Genomic DNA, 14,904 nt, shown 5'->3' on the forward strand with positions numbered 1-14,904 from the left:
GAATTCCAGTATTCCCACAGGACAGATATTCATAGCCAGGTTTGTATCGTGAAATAAGTAAATTAATGTGCCACTGCTATGAAGAACAGATGGAAAACAAGTTCCATCTGTCTGAAATTGCTCAGGATACAGGAAACCATAAATGATATAGTATTTTTATTACAACATATACATATGTATAAATACACACAGACACTACAGTGTATATATCTGGTACATATATTACTATCAAGTCCTTGCAGTCAATATTTTCTATTTCTTCTGCTCTCTTATCCAATTAACCAGTACTTTAGCTAACCACTACTACTTGACTTGCAAGGAGGTGATTTAATCAATCAGCTTGCAAGTATCAAGCAAATTCCCTCAGGCATGGGCACTTTGCTGGACAATCTGAGTCACTTCATTGTGAAATCCATGCATAGAAAAGGTAGAGACACTTGTCAGTCAGTCAACAAATGCTCACATTTTACACAGATTTAGCATTCATTGCAGGGAGTTGCATAGTAATTTCATTATTTGTATCTCTGGCAGCTGATGATGAATCTAACTCACACCCTCAGTTACATAAACCTCTATACATTTTCTGATATCAGTGAGGGACACCAATTTAATTGAAAATCTCCATTTCTTTTGAGTTCTTCCATTCTTTTTCTAGTCACTCTTCACCTACCAAAGAATAAAAAGAATTAGAAGCCCTGCTGTGATTTACTGTTGTTTGGTTTCAGGATGCATTTTTTCAGTACTCTATCAGACAGCTAGATAAATAAACTGATTCAGCTCAAACTACACAAGCCATGTTTTTATCCTGAACTGAACTTTGTGTAGTGTGACATTTGTAGAGCAGCTTTCCTTTCCATACACTTTTAATGTCTCCTGGTTGAATGCCTCTATTGACACTGATAAAAGACAAAATACAGCTTCCATTTTACAAATGGAGGTAATGGAGCTATGGAGTTATTTGGAGATTAAGACCCTCGAAGAGCTGCAGCTCCTCACAAGGAACAACTTCTGTATGATAGAGAGGCCAAGGACAGCCTTGGCTGCAGTGAGCATGAGACTGTGGAGTTTCAGATCCTGGGAGAAGCAGCAGGACAAAGAACAGAATTACAGCCATAGACTTCAGATGAGACCTGCTTGGCAGGGTGTGTGGGAAGTTGCCCTGGAGAGCAGAGGCTCAGAAGAGCTGGCTGATCTTCAAGGGCAGCTGCCTCAGACCATAAGAATGGCCATTCCAACGTTCAGACAGCTGAGTAACTGTGGCAGAAAGGCAGCATGGATGGACATGGAGCTCCTGAGTGAACTCAAACACTAAAAGGAAGCATACAGGAGATGGAAACTGAAACCAGCTACTTGGAAGGAACACAAATACCAAGTTTGCACACATAGGAATGAAATCTCCAAAGCTGAAATTCAGTTGGAGCTGAAGGGCAACAGGAAAGGTTTCTGTGAGTAAACTGACAGCAGAAGACAAATGTGGGCTTTTTGCTCTGTAGGATGGGGGACCAGTGACAAAAGACATAGAAAAGGCCACTTTTACTAGCAAGGCTTGTCCTCTGGCCTGCACCAGCAGGTGCCACCAAGGGGGCTGGAGAACATGAACTACAAGGAGAGTCCAAGAGATCAGGCTGTTCAGCTTGGAGAAGAGAGGGCTTGAAAGGCCATTTTGTTGCCCGCAAATTTTGCTAAGTGACTGCAAAGAAAATGGAGCCAGATACTTCTTGGAAGTGTGTGGTGAAAGTACAAAAGGCAACAGAACATGCTGGAACATGGGAAATACTGATTAGACATTAGGAAAAATATTTTACTCTAAAGTTAGCTAAATAGTTGAACAGATTGTCCTGAGAAATTGTGGAACCTTCATCCTTGGAGAGGGTTCAAGACTTGACTGGACCCCATGCTCAATAACCTCATCTAATTAGTCTTGTTTTCAGCCAGTGTCTGGACTCGATTATATGATTCTATGATTACATGGCAATTCACTAAATTTTATATCTCTGTTCCCACTCTTACTATCCAGTTACAAAGGGTCAAATTGTGAAATTCTTACAAAGAATAAGGTCTCACTCCATACACAAAGTTTTGCTAACAGTAATGGAGATAAACTGAATAATGCAAAGACAGGTTTTTAAAATTAAGATGTGTTGTCTATAACTCTAGTGAAAAGAACCAGTCACTCCTCATCAGGCTGCAGCAAGTTTTCCAGAGCATAAACAACAATTAGCTCTCTCACTGTACTAGAAAACAACAGATGTGCTTTGTGAAAAGTGCTTAAGAAGCTTTACTAAAACATTAAAAACAGTGATGAAAAGCCATGCTTCTAATGTTACAGCATATACTCCCTATAAGACAATGGAAGGAAGACTAAATTTTTCTCTTATTGTTCTTTAAAAGTAAAGAGACATCAGGAGTGGCTATGAAGGTCCTCGTCATCCTCTAGCTGATAGTGAACATCAGTGCAAATAACCATATGACCCTGAGGAAAGAAAAAGAGATGGATTTTAAATTCAGATGGATATATTCAGGTACAGTACTCTGGGACTTGATCCCATGGTAAGACCCTCAGCAGGGCAGGAGGCAAGAGTGGCTTTGTGCCTCCTGGACTTTAGTTAACTTCAGGGTAGGAATGGGCTCTGAAGTAGGTTAATCCAACTATCCAAAAGAGCAAAACTTCCCACAGGGACTCTGCCCATGAGCCTTCTTAGAGAATGCTCAGAGTAATGAGGACTCATGGACTCAATGCTGCTCAGCCCTGCTGGGGATAGCAGAGCTGTCCTTGTCATGTCCCCATGCTGGCACCCCAAGGGGCTCATGGACCCTTTACAGCCTCCAGCTGCTAGGGCTGGGGGCTCATTTTGGGTCCAGAGACTGCATGTTATACCTAATGAACAGTGAAAGCTTTCCTGTTAACAACATTCAGAGCTACCCACCACTGGAAAATGCACAAATGCACAGGCCTGAAACAGAAGCAATATTCTATAAGAAATTCTGCTTCTCACCTGATTCATTTTTATTACAGGTCCATCCAGGCTAGTGTGGGCCAAGTTAAGAAGAGGAAGTCCTTTCACTAGTTTATCTTCAAAAAGGAGAGATATAAATACATTTGAAAGTAATAATAAAATGCACTCCAGAAGCATCTTTCTCAAGGAACTCAATTTGTTTGCAATTTCCCTTTAATTAGTCCTTGTGTCTCTCAAGGGAGCTATTATTCATATGCACTAAAAAGCAAAAAAACCTGCAAAAAAGTTGCATATAAGCCTCTTACAATCTCTCAGCTGTCTGACACTGGGATCTGACTGCCTTTGTTCCTCTTCTGGTATCTCCCCCTCAAGGTCTGGTTTCTGCTCTTTCCCATTCTGAATTCCTGTCCATCTTTATTTTCTTCTCTACTTGATCCTCTCAGCCTGTTGGTTCCTCATCTATTCCTATTTTCCCAAATCAAGCCCCATCTCTATTCCTATTTGCTTTTCTAAACACCCGACTTTTGCATCCCACCTTTTCATTCTCTTTCTTTTCTTCTCCTTGATAGCTCACCTTTTTCCTCAGCAGTCTTCTCATCTCTGGTCATCTCAGAAGCACCTTCTGTACTCTTCCACCTGCTCCTTTACACCATCACCCCCTTCTTCATAATCCCTTAGTCCCTGCATCCCACAGAACTGATTTGTTACTCTGTCCTGCCTGTGGCAGCAGGTGAAGCACAGAGGGAGAAGGAGGTAATAAAGTTAGAAATGTTACCATGAAACCCAAAGATGCAAGAGTGCTCTGCACTCCCTCAGTTTGGGCAATTCTCTGGTCATGGTTTGACTCTGTCAGGATAAGACTCAAACCTGTCTCAGCTCTGCTGCCACACTGTATTCAGTGAAAATGGAAACCAAGCCTGGTGTTTGAAGAGGAGCAAAGACTTGCTGTGTCCCAGCCCCTGATCCATACAGCTGAATGACCAGGATCAAAGTCCAGCACAGAGCAAACCCGTCCAGCTGTCACCAATGCAAAGAAAACCTCCCATAGGTTTTCTTTAAAGAAACAGAGTCTTTAAAGCTGGGCACTTCCTTTTATGGTTTCAGCCTTGCTTTCCCACCAGCTGTGCTCAGGAACTGGTTAAAGTCCTTGCCATTGATTACTGGAATCACTAGTCCCTGTAAAGCGTAAGACAGAAAATTCTCCACCACTGACTTCTGCCGTGAGGGAAAAAGGACATTTGGTGATTATTGCCTGATGTCTATGAGGTTGCAGCTTGATGAGGATGGAGGGTTAGGAGTGAAGTGACAAGCAAAATGATCAGAGCAGAGCTTGGCAGAGAAAATCTCAGGCAAAAAAAGATAGTTTTTGGTTTAAGTTGAAGCTGAACAATGCAAAATATACATGGCCAAGAGGTGTCCATGTTTCTTGCAATGAGTTAAATTGAAGTTGGGTTTGTTTGTTTTTTGGTTGTTTTTTTTTTTTTTTTTCCCTATTTGTTAAGTACCTGGGATGAACCTTAGCTTTAGGAATGAAATATGCTAAAGCTCACTTCAGCTGGCAGGACTCAGTTCTCAGAAGTGAACTGTTCTGGGTGAAAGCACTCTCCTGTCCTGGTGCTCTGTCTGAATGTCACTGTGATTAGTGTCCTTCTCTGTTTACTTAAAGATGTGGGTTGGACTGAGCTGCTGCAGAGTCTCACTGGTGATTTCAAAGTCTACAGTGAGTGATCTAAATAGTGGCATTGTGCTTCTTTTATTCCCTTTTTAAAACTCCTATGTTTAGGATATTTGGTTGAAGTGATTTAAGATAATTCCTGAAAAGGAGCTTAAGGCTGACTTTTAATTCACTCCAACTGCTAGACATACTCAATCCAGCTGTGAATTCTGTCTGAACCCAGGTAGACTGTACAGCACTTTGAGCTTCTGATGAGAAAAAAATCTCAACACTCTTAGAGGTATTTCCTCTTACTGAAAAGAAGAAGAAAAGCAGAGAATATACTGTTTCAAAACAGAAAGACCAGTGGCAGATGATATCCCCAAGACAGACTAATAATTGTTCAGCAACAAGTTCAGAAGAATTTCTTTTGTCTCTACAGGGCTCGACTACCTTTCCTAGGCACTGAAACCATCAACTGACGTCAGGGAAGCCAAGACTGGAGTGCAGCAGGGAGAACTGGAATCTGAAGAAAAGAAGCAAAAGAAGAGGATTCTCCAGCAAGGCTGATGGCACAAGTTATGCACACTGCTTGAAGATTTGTTTGTGAAAATTCATACTAATTTCACACTGATTCACACATTTAACTTTGTCAAAGCCTCTTTGATTCCCAACAGCTTTAATTAAAACTGGAACAACTACAAATAAACTCTGGAATCACCAGGATCTTTCTGGTACTTATCTCTTCCTGTGGTCACCTGTAGTTTGGTGCTGTGACTCTAAGACTTGGGAAATAAAATTTTTCTGGAATTGTCACTTCCTAGAATGGCTGAACTACACATTCCTCAAATATTCATTACGATTTGAAAAAACTTATATCCATTCCTAATCACTATGATTTGCTAACTTTTTCCACTGATGCCTGTAATGCATCCTCAGATCACTCTAAATATAATATTGGGGAAAAAACAACATTTTGAGGAACAGGAGAACACATTATTGTGTCAAAAGCCCTAAGTGAGCAGCACCATTACTTCTTAAACTTACACTGACAGGCTCTGATCATTCTAAGTCCTCTTTTCCTGTTAAAAAATGCTACCTTCTATCTCCTTTTACTTACCAGATTCCCTGCAAAGATGTTCTGGGTGGTTGAATTTGGCAGAACAGCAAACACTTCCACCCAGCCAGTGATCTGTAGGACACATGTGTCTGCATTTAAGGTGACTGCAGGAGGTGATGTGGCCACCAGCCCCAGCAGCACTGTGCCTGCTGCTGAGGAACTCTGAGCAACCTGTGCAGTTCATGGCGGAAAAAACTGCTGAGGGAAGAGTTCAGTTTTTCCTAATCTGCAGTTTCTATAGCTGCATCACAGTCAGGTGTTATACACCAATCCTCTTGTACTGAACTAGTATTTAAAATACTTCATTCTCATTACACCAACTGAAATGATAGAATTAGCATTGTGTATACTCTGAGTTTCAGAGATGATAAAGTAAATGATGACGTTTGAAACTCACTGATATTGAACACATATAGAGAAGTGATTCAAAGGCTATTCCTGGAAAGTGTATTTCAAGTGGAAAAGATTAGGATGTTAAAGAAATGAAGGAGATGAGTGATGCCATTAAAAAAAGAAAACTAATTACCTTGACTATATAAAGAATTTGGAAAAGTTGACAGCCTTTCAAAAGAGCCAATCTTTTGAAGAGCAGGGAAACTCCTAGAGGACAAAACTTCTGTTTTTAATGCAGATTCTGAATTTCATCATCTTACAGTAAATATTGCCATATTTTAAAGCATTTCACAGTATCTTAATTTCTTGCATCACATTAATAGACTAATGACTATTATTTCCCATTGTATATAATCTCCAGTAATCAGGAATCTTTGCAAAGAGAAGTCAGGCTACCAATAGTGGAGATACCATTACCTTGAACAGAATAAAGGAGACTGATCTCACCAATGGCTGTCACTTATTCTTTAGAACTGTTTCAAAGAATGAGAGCAAATCTAGCACTTAGAGGAGTAGAGAATGACTAAAGTGTAGTATGATGTAGTTAGGAAGAGTTATCATGGGGTAAGCATGTAAGTTGGAACCTTGCACTAGAAATAAACCAGTTTTCTTGTCTCCAACAAACTTTTGCAAATGAGCTAGTACACAGATAATAACCATAAAAAAACATTAGATACTGTTTTTTCCTAAAAGGTCTGTACAAATAAAAGTACTCACCTCAGAAACAAAATATTTCAGTAAGGAGGTATTTAGATTAAAAGTACTAGCAAGCTGTAAACAAATAAAATATATTAGATCATTGTATCAGCTTGAAAATTAGGTTTTCCTTGGGGGAAAAAAACCCCAATACATCCTGTTTATTTTCGTTTTAGATAATCTATGTTTTGATTTAGTATTGTCTTGCCTCAGACTGATTTCTAAGGAACCCACAGTGCTCTTTGGGACAGAAGAGAGAGATTTCTCATGGACTCAATTCAGGAGCATGTGCCAGTAAACAAGCATTATTCTTTGAAAGAACAGACATGACTTATGCGTTTGAGAATTTCTCAGATGAAAGACAGGGAATGTGTCAGAGGCAAGCACTCAAAAAAAAAAATTTCCTTTGCCATTTGGCTGCTAACCACTGTGATGACATTTGCTACAACCATTTGAGTCATCAAAGTTTTCATAAAGACCCTCAGTTTTTACAGCTAGTAAAACTTACTGGAAACTCTGAGCATGGAAACTGGCCTTTCTGAGAGGCCTTTTATGTTCTTCAGCCACAGCTGAAAGCTTAGCTTCCTTGTAGCTGCTTCTTGCCTCATTCTGCTGCTCTGTTAAATCTAAGGGTTTATTCTAGTTCTCACCATAGCCAACACATTTGTCATGAGCCTCTATGCAGCAAACTGTGGCTTCAGCACATTTTTTCTTGTCTGGCCCTTTTCTACATGGAATCTATGCAGCAAAAAGCTTTTTTTTGGTTCTTTTTGCCACCCCTGGCACATCAGCTCTGTGATGTTCATTCTGTCATTCTTTGCCTAGAGCTGCCAAGAAATTCAGACTGAAGTCTGAGGGGGACTTTGATTATTTTAAATTATGACAAACAGGATGATTGTCATGAATTCCTCCAACAAGTAGTATAAGTATGACCCAAATCTATGTGAAATGGCAAACATAAGGTGTTAGTCTTCTAACTATCCATATTGCTGATATTTGTAATTCTATTAAAAGCAAATCATACTCACTTCTTCAGAGATGGTGATGTTAAAGGCTCTGTAGTAAGCCAGTGAAGCAGACTTAAGAAAATAATTGGAGACTCCCAGATATACCATGGAATCACCCTGTTTTGGGAGAGCAAATGGAGCTGGCACAAAGGGAGGGTCTGTATGATTTCCAACTGGATAGACTGTGCCCTGCAAAAAGTCATTTTCAGATATTTCTAGCTGAAACATTGGTATTTGTTAAAATGCATTAGCAGTGGATGAACAGAGAGAATTTTTCCTAGTCTGAAGAAAAGCTTGACATCAAAGAAACCTTGAAATAAGCAAATAACTTTGTGTTATGCCCTAAAAATCAGCAAATTTTGGCTCTTTTGAAAAAACACAGGAATCAAAAAAAACCTGATTGCCATACTTTCAAAGTTTGAATTTGAGCATTCAGGTGAGTATTCTGAACAGCAGCTACAAGACACACACAAAAATAATTCTCTGGACCACAGTTTTCTTTCTTTGACACTGTGAAGGTTAGTTGCAGGAAGATTTATCAGGAAAAACATTGACAGGAAAGTTATAAAACCCTAAGAAAAAAAGCTGAAAGTTGGAAGAAGGCAACTCATAACCATCAAGAACCAGACTGTTCCAAGGAGCACTGAAGACCAATTACTTCCTTGAGTGACTTAGAAAAGTCATCACACTGGGATGTCCATCTGTTAAAGCTTAGCCTGGAAATTCGAGAGAGCTACAGCAGCTGATGAGCAATCACTTAGTTCTTTTAAGCTGTGTGTATCATGCTTGCAAATTTTTCTGTTTGTGGTAAAAGTTGCTTGAAGACAATTAGCTCTGGCAGATCTTTGTTAACTGAACTCTGATCTGAGAGCCACGGGGAGCTCTCAGTGCTTGAATATTACTTACAAGCACTGTTGAAATTGCTGGAAAAACTGGGTGTTGCTGAGACAACTCTTGCAACAAAGGTGAAAAGTAGATAAGAACTGCTATGTGCTGCTCAAGGACTGTCTGAGAGGAGTCTTCTTTTTGGGTGTGACCTGTACTTATACGAGATGCTGAATCATCTCAGAACAAACAGTTTAGGACTGCAATCCCATCAGCAGCCATTACAGATTATATATCACTGCCAACAGGTGAAGAACAAGCAGCAGTGCAAGAGCTGTGTATCTAAAAAACACTTTTATGCTGTTTGTAAAGCACTTCTGAAGGGTTTCAACTATGTTTTCCAACATAGACAACTATGGTATTCATGTCTCTACAAGAGTGACACAGGAATTGTTACTGGTTGGAAAAGAAGCAGTGTGACTCTGTCTGCCTGCAGCATTGATCCCTCACTGAACACAAGTCTTATGTCCACACGTCAAGAGCATAAAGGATCGGCAGGAAAGTGCTCATCTCCAAAATGTAAAGAAATAACACAGGACAACTATAACAGACTGAAAGAATGCAGGTGACTTGCTATGGGCACAGAAGAAATTTGAATATTGTATATAAGATGCATGAAAGAGATTTCTATGGTGAAGTATGGAATATGTTAAGGTACAGAACAATGGCTGTATTTTTCTTCCTTCACTTTTTTTGGTACCATGACCACAGGAGCACTTTTGGCATCTAATAAAAATGGCTACAATTTGGGCACTGTGAAAATTACTTAACAAAAAGCTGCCATCACCAACTCACCCTTATGCTTTCTAAGCTGTGCATCCATCATTTGGATTTTATATTTGACATTTAGGCATAGCTATATAAAAAAAGAGAGACAACTCAGAAATGTGTTTTAACTCCTCCCTTGGCTAACTGAAACCATCTTTGCAAACTTACACTTTTATCCAATTTGGTATGAATGGACATCTCAAGATAACCAGATAGAAAGCTGTAGATCCAGCTGGAGGAAAGGAAATGAACACAGTGGCTTTCCTACCATGGATTGAAACATTTGAAATGTTAAATCTGGCAGACTGGGATATCAGTGTCATTTATATTAACAAGAAGCAATTGTAGCAATATGGTGGACTGAAGAGTTGACTGATTTTATTAATTTGAGAGTCTCAGACAAATCCAGGGGGTCTGAGTCTCAGAAGAGCTATATAGAAGGCAATCTGCAAAGTTGTGAGTGTTTGTGTTAATGTGTTGATAATCAATGCTCAATTCGCCACATTTTGTCTATGAGTAAGAAAAAACATTCTAGAAAATCGTAGTAAGAGCTGTAAGCATTGTTTCATATTCTCTTCTGAAAGCTTTATTCTTAAAATGTAGGTCAGCTTGTCAAAAGGCTTAATCAGTCTAGATCACCTTTATATGTTCAACCCCCATTTGCAATCTTGTACTTGTGGTCAAATGCCAATGCTTGCATGTGCAGTAATCCAGGCAGCTCATTTGCTGGCACTTGCAGGAAGAAATGTAGATTAACTGCACTTCACACACTCAGCAAAGGAGTCTGGTTTTGAAAACAGATCACTAAAAATCTGTTTCCAGAGCCTTCAGTAGTTCATGATATCCTGTAGCTAGATCCTTAGGCATAAACATTTGAGAAGCATCCTTTAAGGTACAAACCCTGCCACTTCCCGCAGAGTGATTAGAAAATTTGCTATACATACCTAGATCCTCCACTTAACTTGACTTTCACACTATCAATGATAAGCTGGCAACTGTGTAGCATTGTGGACAAGTGGCCAGTGCTGTCCTATGACACTTGAGAGATAACTGCAATAAACAGCCCTGAGATGGACACAGTAAGTTCTCCTTGGTCTTTGCTGCTTGGGAAAAAAACCCAAACTCAGTCAAGAAAACATCTGCTGTAAGGGAAGAATTTAAGAAACAGCCTGTAAATCAAGTTTGAAAGGACTTCTTGCTTCTATTATCTAGAATGAAGAATGGGTTTTCTAGGGATTAAAGTATTTTAGGGACATGCCTGGTATTCAAAAACAGATTATATGCAGACATTTCCAGGACATGAATTTTCCAGTGTTGAGCAGGATTTGACAAGTTTACAAAAATGTCACAATTTCACAGAAACACAAGACATTCCAGTTGTTCATGACAGATCAACCTGAAAGTCTCTGGGACTGCAACAGCAGAAGCCAGTTAGCTAATAAATATATAACCCAAGTTTTATCAACTTTGTAATGATTCCACTTTGCTCTTTCCTGTAAGAAAGTTTTCAATAACTCTTTTAAATCTTTACATTACTCCATTTTTTTTGTCCAGCCCCAAACCCATTCATTCTCCTTTCTGTAAAAATCCCTACTAGGATCCCAACAGAAATCTCTTTCTACCTAAATTCCAGCACATAGATAATTGGCTACAAAGTCAACCTTCCAGCTATACTATACAAAGAAAGTAACAATATGACCACTGCAGACTCTGTGGTCCTGAATATTCATGCAATATCATGTAATATACACTCTGGGCACATTGGGCTAACAGATGTCTGACCTGATCCTTCCCCAAGAGACTTGTGGGGTAGAATAATCAGAAACCCCACAAAACAACATTAGTTATCAGGAGATGTTTCCTTCTTAAGAAGTTTATTCAAATAGATTGTTGTTGGATTGTTGTTAAATGATGAAGCATATCTGACCTTAAAAATGACTTCCCAGTATATTTTTAACTTCATTTGGAATCTTTGCAGAGTCTCCCAGCTGCACTCTGCACAATATTTACAGCAGCCATGCCTGTACTCTTCAGTCTGCACTGACTGTAGCAGAAGCCTGTGCCACTGACACAGAAATGCCAGTGCCAGCAACAAAGGAAGCAGAAGTTTCTGGGAAACCTACAGCAATAATTCTGAGCCTACAGAATACAGAAAGGAGAATTATTAGAGTCTACATCAAAAGACTAAGAAGGACCTCTGATCACGGAAAACCCTTCTGCTGTCAAAGGCAAAGCCTATGCTTCAGTAAGAGAATTTCTCATAAATTACTGATGCTTCTATATTTTGGGAATGAAAGACACTTGTACCATTACACCTTGTAGAATCCTTGGAAAAAGAGTCCTTGATATTTGGCCAGGGTTTTTTTGGGTGGGTTTAAAATTTTTTAAAAAATTTATTTATTTATTTTAAACAAAATGAAACAAAACAAAACCCTTCCATTGGGAGAAGAATGTACTCCTTAGAATGAAACCTTTTGCCAGGGAAAGAATGAATCCATGTTTAATCCCAGATGCTGCATCTATAAATAAATCCAGGTTGTCTGAATGCTAGCATTTGCCAAAGACCATCCAAGTTTTTGTCTTCCCATTCTGCTTCCTCGCCTAAGCAGAGAGCTCTGGAGAGGATCCACTTTTCTAAATTAAATCTTGCTTGAATATTTCCCTGCCAAAACAAATCTTTGAAACTCAAGGATGTTGTCTTGCCAATGGGTGTGTTGAATTGCGCTGAACATTGTAAAGATATCAGATGTCATCTTATCATGCAGTACAAATTCCTCATTGTTCCCTGCTATCTGGCACAGATCTTTGAAACAATTGCCTTTAATCTGCTTTCCTTGGGGCAGAAGGCACCAGCTACTTTTAGTTAAAATGACCACAACTTTACAATAACGTTTCAGGAGGTAAAACTGCCTTTAGGTATCTTGTTTACTGTGAATCTAAAATCAGATTACACACTGGGAAGATTGCCAATCTCAAGAACTGTGGTTGGGGGAATGAATTGGGGTTGTGAAAATCGTGCACTAATTTAGATTGAAACAGGACCTCAGGAGGGTTTTCTGGTTTAACCTCCTACTCAAAGCTGGAACAACTCAGAGACTCTGCTTACCTGAGTCCTGAACTCATCCAAGAATGCAGACTCCCCATCCTTTTCAGCCCTTGTTCTGCTGCTCCCTAGAATTTTTTCCTAACCTTACTGCTTTTCTTGATGTGACTTATGCTTTTTGTTCATCATTGTTTCACTGTGTACCCTTGAAAGAATCTGGCTCCTTATCCTCTTGGTTTTTTTATTTATAGCCTATTAGAAGGTGGGATTGAAGGCTGTGGAAAGATCTGCTTTTATATTAGCCTCCATATTTGGAGAACTTGTAGGAAACTCTGTAAAACTGTTTTTTTACTGGCTGCTCCTGATACAAAGATTTTCGTCTTCAGTTAACACGTGATGAGCCCTTTACAGTCCAAATTGAATTCGTCATTGTAAATGCATCCAAAATATTCTGCAAAAACATCTTCCTGCCACATCAGCCAAGATACATCATCCCCTGCACACACATTTTCATCTTATCCCTTTTCTGGCTTTTTTTCATCAAACATAAACAGATTATTTTCACTGCTACAGGTCCTTCATAGTAGCAGACTGTTACCAACACCAATTCTGCCCTCTGTCCCACCCATTTCCCCTGCTGGATCATAGCCATGCTTATACTTGTCTTCCCCAAACTCTGTTACAAACCAACTGAAAAAAAAAACCAAACAGGCAAGGTACTCCTCCAGAAGCTTTGTAAAGATCATCTCTGAGTGTAGCAGAACAAGTACTTTTAAAACAAATCAGTGTTTGGGCAGTGGAAGCAGAGTTAGATGAACCACTAAAATTTTACACTGAACAGAACAGTGGCTGTGTAATTATTAGAAGGTGGTAAAAATAATCTGTTTCATCCTAAAACTTTGACATTTATTTCCTTTACTTACCTTGAAATGACATAATTGACCTTTACAACAGAGAAACTCTCCTGCCCACTCCAGCTTGGGAAGGTCTCTTTCAATGCTGCTTGCTTCAGGAGCTCCATCCCAATCCTCCTGCCTACAAGGGGACACAGGAAAGCACATTGCAGACTGGATTCAGGCACCTGAAGGTCCAGGTATACTGCTGAATAATTGAATCATAATTTTTAACATAGTTCTTGCAACATTCTGATTCCATAACCCTTACCGTAGATCTCCTTCCAACTACATACACACCCATTTACAACTTCTCTTAGCCTCACATATAAGCCATTTAATCCAAGACCAAGATGATCTGTCAGGATCATTTTACCCCTGAGTTGTATTTCATATTCTAGAGCTTGTGTCAGGTTTCTGCAACTCTTTTATACTCCCTTTACTTCACACATAATGTGGGTGGCCTTGGGAAACACTTGATCATCACCTTTACCTCAGACTGCCTCCTATCTGTTGGATGAAAAAGCTAATTATGAAGTAGCAAGGCAACTTCTCTATGTGGTCACTTATGGAAAAAGTGTGATATATGCATCTGAAGTGCTGATATGTCAAATGCAGAACTATCTGAATTGTTGCTTGTGTACAGGAAGTTGTTTGAGTTTTAAAGACAATCCTTTAAAATGTTTTCTTCCCATTTCTTTCACAGTACATGTTTTGCCGCTGCGCCTCAACCATTACAGCCTGCTGCAGATGTCTGACTTATTTCCTTACCTTCTTTCCTTGCTTTAAGGAATCCCTGCTTTCCTGAATGTTTCAATGCTATTTGTGCATTGATAATATACACAGATCCTATTGAAAACAAACAGAGCATCTTTCAATTCCAAATTCTTCATGCCTTCCTTCTTTCTGCTTATCTTTGATTAAGGCTTAACTAAAACTTTAATACTGAATGATGTCCTGCTTTCAGATGTTTTTACCACAAGTGTCTTTAGCTTTTGACCTCACAATTGCTCACAATTTGTATTGAATACAAAATACCTGGTTTTTTTCATCACCGGGCTCCATAGTATTAAAAAAGCAAAGAATTGAAATTTGTGATAACTAATGCTGGACTTTCTTCTTATAAAATGCATCTTTTATGAAGGAGAAGTAAGTTATGATTCCCTGGGAATTTCTGTCTCCAAAGCAAAAGACCAGGATTAGCCTCAAGCCTCAAGGACAGCCAACACGGCAGGAAAAAATACCATATCTTTAGCATCTTCTCACATTTGTCACGGATCTGTTAACAACATGTATGACAGAAATGCTTTCATAAACTATGCATACCACGAGTTGCAAAAATCTGTACCCATGACTTCCCTCAATGAAATTTGGACAAGGATGGATAGGCAAGGGAGCTTTAGTTAATTATTTTATTGCACAAAGCCATCATTGTGGGAGCAGGCACAGATTTCTGATTCCTTGGATATCACTTTGGCAGTATATCAC

At 39.3% G+C, this 14,904-nt stretch overlaps 1 pseudogene across 1 annotated transcript; it reads right to left on the bottom strand.

The window, feature by feature from the left end:
* Positions 1 to 143: 143 nt before the first annotated feature.
* Positions 144 to 14,674, bottom strand: LOC146442882 (bactericidal permeability-increasing protein-like; annotated as a pseudogene). The gene is made up of 12 exons (XR_014849515.1): positions 14,604 to 14,674; positions 13,447 to 13,590; positions 11,491 to 11,619; positions 10,425 to 10,580; positions 9,649 to 9,712; positions 9,508 to 9,568; positions 7,849 to 8,042; positions 6,842 to 6,895; positions 5,732 to 5,902; positions 4,109 to 4,172; positions 2,997 to 3,073; positions 144 to 2,473 (listed from the first exon to the last, which is right to left on the bottom strand). The product of XR_014849515.1 is annotated as a bactericidal permeability-increasing protein-like (transcript).
* Between the last annotated feature and the right edge of the window lie 230 nt (positions 14,675 to 14,904).

The sequence above is a fragment of the Lichenostomus cassidix genome, chromosome 1Ab, assembly GCF_008360975.1.
Source record: "Lichenostomus cassidix isolate B80296 chromosome 1Ab, HeHo_3.0, whole genome shotgun sequence".
NCBI classification, from domain to species: domain Eukaryota; kingdom Metazoa; phylum Chordata; class Aves; order Passeriformes; family Meliphagidae; genus Lichenostomus; species Lichenostomus cassidix.